This window comes from Daktulosphaira vitifoliae, unplaced genomic scaffold, assembly GCF_025091365.1.
Source record: "Daktulosphaira vitifoliae isolate Bord-2020 unplaced genomic scaffold, ASM2509136v1 Scaffold_2, whole genome shotgun sequence".
Classification (NCBI taxonomy): Eukaryota; Metazoa; Arthropoda; class Insecta; order Hemiptera; family Phylloxeridae; genus Daktulosphaira; species Daktulosphaira vitifoliae.
In genome coordinates, this window is record NW_026099573.1 from 25,450,494 (window position 1) to 25,458,330 (window position 7,837).

The 7,837-nt window shown below is 27.1% G+C and overlaps 1 protein-coding gene across 1 annotated transcript in view; it reads left to right on the plus strand.

The window, feature by feature from the left end:
* The window catches only part of LOC126897467 (uncharacterized), an 84,108-nt gene that overhangs the window by 24,652 nt on the left and 51,619 nt on the right, over positions 1-7,837 (plus strand). The gene's annotated exons all lie outside the window — the stretch shown is intronic.

The window sequence follows — 7,837 nt, forward strand, 5'->3', positions numbered from 1 at the left end:
TTTTAAATATTTTTTACTCCAGTGATGTGCTTAGATTAACACAGCTAAATTTATCAAAGTAAATGATGTATTAATAGTAGTCGAGTGATGAATTCGTCATTGTAAAGGGCGGCACGACGAGCACGCCAACATTTGTATACAAAATGAAGTGTTATAAACTAAATTAAATGGTATTAAGATTTATCTCGTTCTAATTAAATAAATAGTAAAAGTAAAAGTATTACACAGTCCACTATGAGACCGAAACATGGTCCTTCGTCCGCGAATGGTTACCAGCGTCGTGAGCGTTTAGTTATAAAGTGTTATAAAGATTTAAAGATTAATAGTATATTTGTCGAGGTGCAGATTATTCGTAAATCAAATTACGATTGATTTGCTTCTGTGCTGTGATATACAATATAGTGTATTGCATATATAGTAACTGTGCGAATTAAAAAATAGTTGTTTTTCGTTTAATTTTTCATTTTGCTTACACAAATCAGTAAGCACGTAAGCTCACCATAAAGTGTATTTGAAGGTCATTAGGACCAAAGTATGTTTGTGTTTTTCACACGAAAAGTATTAATATCAGTGCCATTGTAATTCCAATTGGATTACCTCTCGATAAAAAGTTCAGCGTCAAAAGAATTAATAGAAAATTTGGAAAACCAAGGTAAGAGTTGTCTTCCTAATTTTCCTGTCCGTATTTATTTTAGTATATCGTATATGTGGTTTTATCCAAGTAAAAAAAAAAAAAAAAAACGGTAGCACAGTAGGGTCGAGGCACAGTGTAGACGAGGCATAGATGGGACAAGTATAGATGATATCTGACAGTGATTAAAATCACTAATAAACGCTTCATAAGAAACGCTTCGATGCAAATCTGTAGATAGTATTTGTTGGATACTCATCACAAGAGGGCGTTTTTCTTAGATTTTGTTGTGACTGATAGCGCCACTCGCGCTGCCATCACCGGTTGTACGAGGGATTCGTCATTACGTTGGATACTCACGTGAGTGATTATTGTGTCTCGCCGAACTATTATCGGTCCCTTTTGTGAATTTTGCGTTCTCGCTACCATTGCTAGCCCTCGCTACGTGGTTCTATGGTGCATCTAGCTCATAGTCGTACTAATGGATTAACCACCCTGGTGATTCGTCGTGGGTATAGAATTGCTATACCAGTCTATGCCATTATCGTGTACATAACAAGTGCCTCCGTTTGTATCGACTACCCTTGTAGTCTTCAACATTTTAGTGTAAAGTATTCCAACTGTTCATTTTTACCGTCATCAGTCATCTTTCATCTATTGTACGTTACACAGTTAAGTTTTTATTTGTTTGTAGTTATTATATTATATTTTATCTATTTTGTTCAGAGATACCTTGTTGGCCATTTTAATATTAAGTGACCCTGCCCCCCAATCCACAATTCTATGATAGTTTTTATATTTATATTGTTACTTTAATATATAACTCCTTGTCTTGTAATTCTTATTTTTTTATTTAGTGTAAATACCATCCTCTTATATACAGTCCACTCCCTACTTTTTTCTCCGGCATAATTAAATAACCCAACTGGACGTTAACTAGCCTGCACATTATAACCGGGCGTTTCGTTCAAACCAGTGGCGGCTCGCCGGGTGAGGCACAATNGCAGTGGCGGCTCGCCGGGTGAGGCAAGTGAGGCACAATCTCACCTGCAATTTACCTTATAATAATTTATTTATTTCGTGCCTCCATCAATATCAAATATCTTTCAAAATATTATAATTTATTTTTATAATTAACACAATTTGTAATCTTGAACCATAAAAGATAATAGGACGAAAATAGATAACATAATGTTGCGCCTGACTGGCGCTCCACAAACACAGCAAGATATAACACGGTAGTTAGTGCCGAAACCAAAGGTCTAAAATGACAACACGTTACACGACTGATTATGAAGCAAACCGATGAGGTCCGAGAGGAAAACTTTTTTATGATTCAGTTGCTATACTGGATTATTAAGATTGATTGGTGGGGGAGAGTCGTGAATATTTGGTAAAATGAGGCTGATGTAAATTTTCCTCAGCGGTGAACGCCATCTTGTGCCAGGTGGTTTCAAATGCGAAACGACATTTTACATATTAATTAAATGGAATCGACAATATGTCGTTATTGTGCTCTAATCTATGCATAACCCACAAAAACAACAAACGGATTATGTTTATCATATCAGTTATCAGTCAATGTATAAAAGTATTACACGATTATAATTCTTCATCTTATAATTTATAAAAATTTTAAAGAATTAACATGTTACCAATTAATACAGCTATTATCTACGTGTACCTATAATCTTAAAAATGGGTATATTCTTTATTCCAATTTACTAAATTAAAAGTTTGCCTCACCACTTCCGAGACCTACGAGCCGCCACTGGTTCAAACAGTATTTCATCTAGAGAAATTGGTGGATTATTCCAAAAGCAACATAAACTCTTATTTCTTTGATTATATCCTAATTAGTAGTACTTTGATTTTAAAATATAATATATGAATAAATACTAATTATAATTATCAAACTTAGTATGAAATTGATATTCAATAATTTAATATTGTAATTTAAACAGAGAAATTATAAAAATAATAAAAAAGTTATATTTTGCTTTACTTTAACGCGTATAAAAATTTAAAGGGCTTGATACAATAATTTTCAATAAAAACTGTTTGTTACTATAAATAAATGCACTGGTATACAAGACACTTTCATCAGAAGCAAAAATATACTTTTCTAAATCAAATTTTCGCGTTGTTTTCAAATCTGCAATTAGACTTTTTCTATCACTTCTAATTTTTTATATTATTACTAATTACATATAAAATAATAATTAAAAGAAAAAAAAATTTGTTTTCAAATTATTACTGAATTGATTTTTAATATGTTAAAAAAAATAATTTTTAACCTTCTTTATTTCGCCCTTTAAAGTGAAAGTTTATAATAAAAAAAAAAAATTTTCATTTTCAACATATTTTTTGGTTCTTTAAAGTTGATGAAAAATTTTTGACAAGTTTTGTGAAAGTTTATAGTAAAAAAAATTGATAATGTTACCATAACTTTTAGCTCAATTACAAGTTGAAATTGACATCATTAAATAGAAAATTTTATGAGAATTAAAACTATGCTATTTTTAAGACTTATATGCAGTCAGGAAATTTTATAATTACTATTTACTGTATATTTATCAAAAAAACTCATTATTTTTTTGCATTTTTATCGTAATAGAACATTTAAATAGAAATCATAGCAATAATTCCTATGTAGTTTTTGGTATTTGAAAATATTCTACAATTGAAATATCCAGAATAGAATTAATTTTATTGATTTACTTTAACTAAAAAAAAAAAATTTATTATTTTGAATCCCTCTTGTGAGCAGGTAAAGGGATAGATTTATAAAAAAAAAACAAATAAAAGATAAAAACATGCATCTAATTAAAAAAAAAATATACTGATTTGGTCATTTTCGATAAAGTTATAACAGTTAACAAAGTTATAAGTTTTATACACTGGACTACAAGGAACTTTCATCAGAAACAAATATATACTATTCTAAATCAACTTTTTGCGATGTTTTCAAATGTGCAAAATTAGACTTTTTCTATTACTTTTAAGTTTTAATATTATTAAAAAACAGTATTTACATATAAAAAAAGCTAAAAATAATTAAGACCAAAAAAAATTGTTTTAAATTAATGCTGATTTTGATTATTAATATGTTAAAAATAAGGAAAATGACATATTTAACTTATTATTGTGCTCGGCACATCTCAGGTAGCAATTTTAAAAATTATCTTATAATAACATTATTAAAAAAAAACCCAACCTTAACATCTCGTGTCAATTAGTATTTCTAATAAGAATATTATAATTAATGGATTTAAAGATAAGAACAATTGTTTAAAACATATAACAACTTTTCTACTCAGATGATTTTTTTTGAGAATATTAAAAGAATGAACCTGTAACTACTTTTCACTTAATAAATTTATTGATCTCTTAGAGAAATGCTAATAAGCCATACAATTTATTCAATTCAGCTAATGAAGTTTAGAAAAGTAAATAGTTACTGTAAAAATCAGCATTTTTTAGCTTCGATGCGAAGCTGAGAAGGTATTGGTTTTACTATGATGTGTTTTTTTTTTTTTTTTTATGTTACCACTTTTTCTCAGCTCTCACCGAACCGATTTCTTTCAATGATACGTCAAAAGATCACAAATTGTATCTAGTCGAAGACATTAGCCTCAAAAATTGAAAAAAATTCCTTCGTTCCTCGTCCGTAAATGGGGGAAACCTCCAAAAAAATTACAAATTTAAAAATTGCTAATTTTTAATATTTTTTTTACTAAAAACTGCCGTAACTTTTTCAAAAATGAACATATCAACATCATTTTTTTTTATAGATGCTTGATGTCTTTACCTATTATTTGGTATATTTTTTTTGTAAATTTGACCTTTTTTCTGCCCACAGGGGGGGATTTTAAATGACAACTTTTTCACAAAAAATTAACGTTTTCAACTTAACTTTTGAAAATGTTTCGGAAGGCTGACACTTTTATATATATCTTAAATTAAAGGTAATGTAATGTACTTTAATTTGAAAAAAAAAAATTTGACCTCTGGACTTGTCTTCGTGGTGAAAGTTGACATCAAAGTTAATAAAGAATTACGATTTTTGTAAAATTATTTTTTTTTTTATTTTTAACTTAATAATGCTCTAACTTTTTCAAAAATGAAAATATCAATATAAATTTTTTTTATATAGATGCTTGATGTCTTTACTTATCATTTGGTATAATTTTTTTGTAAATCTGACACTTAACCTGCCAACAGGGGGGGATTTAAAATGACAACTTTTTCACAAAAAATTTAATTTTTCAACATAACTTTTGTAAATGTTCCGGAAGGTCTGACACTTTTATATATATCTTAAATTAAAGCTAATGTAATATACTTTAATTTGAAAAAAAAAAATTTGACCTCTGGACTTGTCTTCACGGCGAAAATGGCTACCGAATGCTATTTTCGTGTGAAAATTCTCGATTTTATTATTTATATTATATTTAACTTTATAATGCTATAACTTATTGGAAAGTTTATGGATCCACACAATTTTTTTATGAGAAATAATATTTTTTAATAAACCCTTTTTCATTCGACATACTTTATCTTAATCGAGATATTAATAAGGAACCAGCAGATCAAGTAGCTTTTGGAATAAAACACCATTTTTTTTAAAATTAAACACTATCTAAAGATTTGCATCGAAGCGTTTAATTTTGATAGTGATTATAATCACTGTCAGATATCATTATACTTGATCCAACTATGCCACGTCACCACTATGCCGCGACCCCCTTGTGCTGGGTTTTTGTTTTCATTTTTCGTAAATTAAAATTATATATATATGTTTATAAATAAAAAAGCTATTACTCATTATAAAATGTTTATAGTTCAACGTATAACAATTATTAAAAAAATAATGATCATGTAAAATATTGACTAGATCAAAATTTATTATAATTGTCAAACTAACGGCGGACCCACCTTGAATACACACAATGTACATTATATACTGGTTAGTTAGTCGTACCCTTGTTCTAAAGGATATTGCATGGACAAACAGAAGTAAANTTTAAAGGATATTGCATGGACAAACAGAAGTAAACGTTGCATAGATATATATTTTTTTCTAGGGTTAGGCATACAAATTCAGAATACCTTTATAAGTCTATATGTACTGAATAGCTAAACCCGAGGTATATCTTTATTTAAATTTAACTTATTTTAAGTTAAGAATATTGTATTGGCAGACATCGTAAATAAAAAGTCGTAAAAAGCGTACCCTATTTTTCGCTAATTTTCGCTTTGTTTTCAAATCTCCAATTAGACTTTTTCTATCACTTCTAAGTTTTAATATTATTACTAATTACATATAAAATAATAATTAAAAGAAAAAAAAATTTGTTTTCAAATTATTACTGAATTGATTTTTAATATGTTAAAAAAAATAATTTTTAACCTTCTTTATTTCGCCCTTTAAAGTGAAAGTTTATAATAAAAAAAAAAAATTTTCATTTTCAACATATTTTTTGGTTCTTTAAAGTTGATGAAAAATTTTTGACAAGTTTTGTGAAAGTTTATAGTAAAAAAAATTGATAATGTTACCATAACTTTTAGCTCAATTACAAGTTGAAATTGACATCATTAAATAGAAAATTTTATGAGAATTAAAACTATGCTATTTTTAAGACTTATATGCAGTCAGGAAATTTTATAATTACTATTTACTGTATATTTATCAAAAAAACTCATTATTTTTTTGCATTTTTATCGTAATAGAACATTTAAATAGAAATCATAGCAATAATTCCTAAGTAGTTTTTGGTATTTGAAAATATTCTACAATTGAAATATCCAGAATAGAATTAATTTTATTGATTTACTTTAACTAAAAAAAAAAAATTTATTATTTTGAATCCCTCTTGTGAGCAGGTAAAGGGATAGATTTATAAAAAAAAAACAAATAAAAGATAAAAACATGCATCTAAATAAAAAAAAATTATACTGATTTGGTCATTTTTGATAAAGTTATAACAGTTAACAAAGTTATAAGTTTTATACACTGGACTACAAGGAACTTTCATCAGAAACAAAAATATACCATTCTAAATCAACTTTTCGCGATGTTTTCAAATGTGCAATTAGATTTTTTCTATCACTTCTTAGTTATATTATTATTAAAAAATAGTAAAATATATTTACATATAAATAAATAATTAAGAACAAAAAAAAATTGTTTTAAATTAATACTGATTCTGATTATTAATATGTTAAAAATAAGGAAAATGACATATTTAAAACACAGACGGCTATTATTTTTCGTAAAATGTAGACGATAATGTGGGTTATAATTTAGCGGTACCTTTGACGTTGGAAATATGCTTAGCTAGGCGTTTGGTAACCGATGATAAAATTCTGAGAAATTATTTATTATATACAATCTATAGATAAGCGTAAAATTAGTTTACGTCTTGTTTCATCCCCCTCCCACCATTACAGGTTAGTTTATGTCAAGATTCATTACCCCTTCCTATGTAGGAATAGTTGACGGACACCCCTGTAGCGTTAATATTAAGTAATTTACTTAGACTATTTCAATGTAATGTGTTAATATCTAAATTCGTATAATGGTAATACCACGGCCCCATCAATTTAAGTTGACCAAAATCTAATTGTATCCATTTTATAAATTATGTTTTTAAGGTGCTCATGACATAATTAAAAACTGTAAGATAAAATTTCAGTTTTATCATAAATAATATTATTTTAAGCGTTTTTTGGAAAACACATTAATAAGTAAAATTTAACTTCTAATTTCAATTTAGATAGCTGAAAAGAAAGTTTAAGACGTTTAATTTTTAATACTTTATTAAAAAGTTATNAGTTTAAGACGTTTAATTTTTAATACTTTATTAAAAAGTTATCAATTTAATTTGAAAACTAAATTCTTAAATATCAATATTAATTTTATGATTTAAAAATAATCAAAATAATCTAACACAATAACAGATTTTGTTTATTTAAGAAAAATTATAAATGTTTACTATCGGTAAAAAAATTAGGTGTTCTAGCTATATTTTTGAGTTCTATACAATTTAGGTGATTATGCAAGCAAATTACTTATCTATCTGTCCTTGATTACGTTTTAATAAAAGGCTTTAAGCCCTTTTCGGTGAAAAACAGTCCGTCACCTAGATTATTGTGCTCGGCACATCTCAGGTAGCAATTTTAAAAATTATCTTATAATAATAT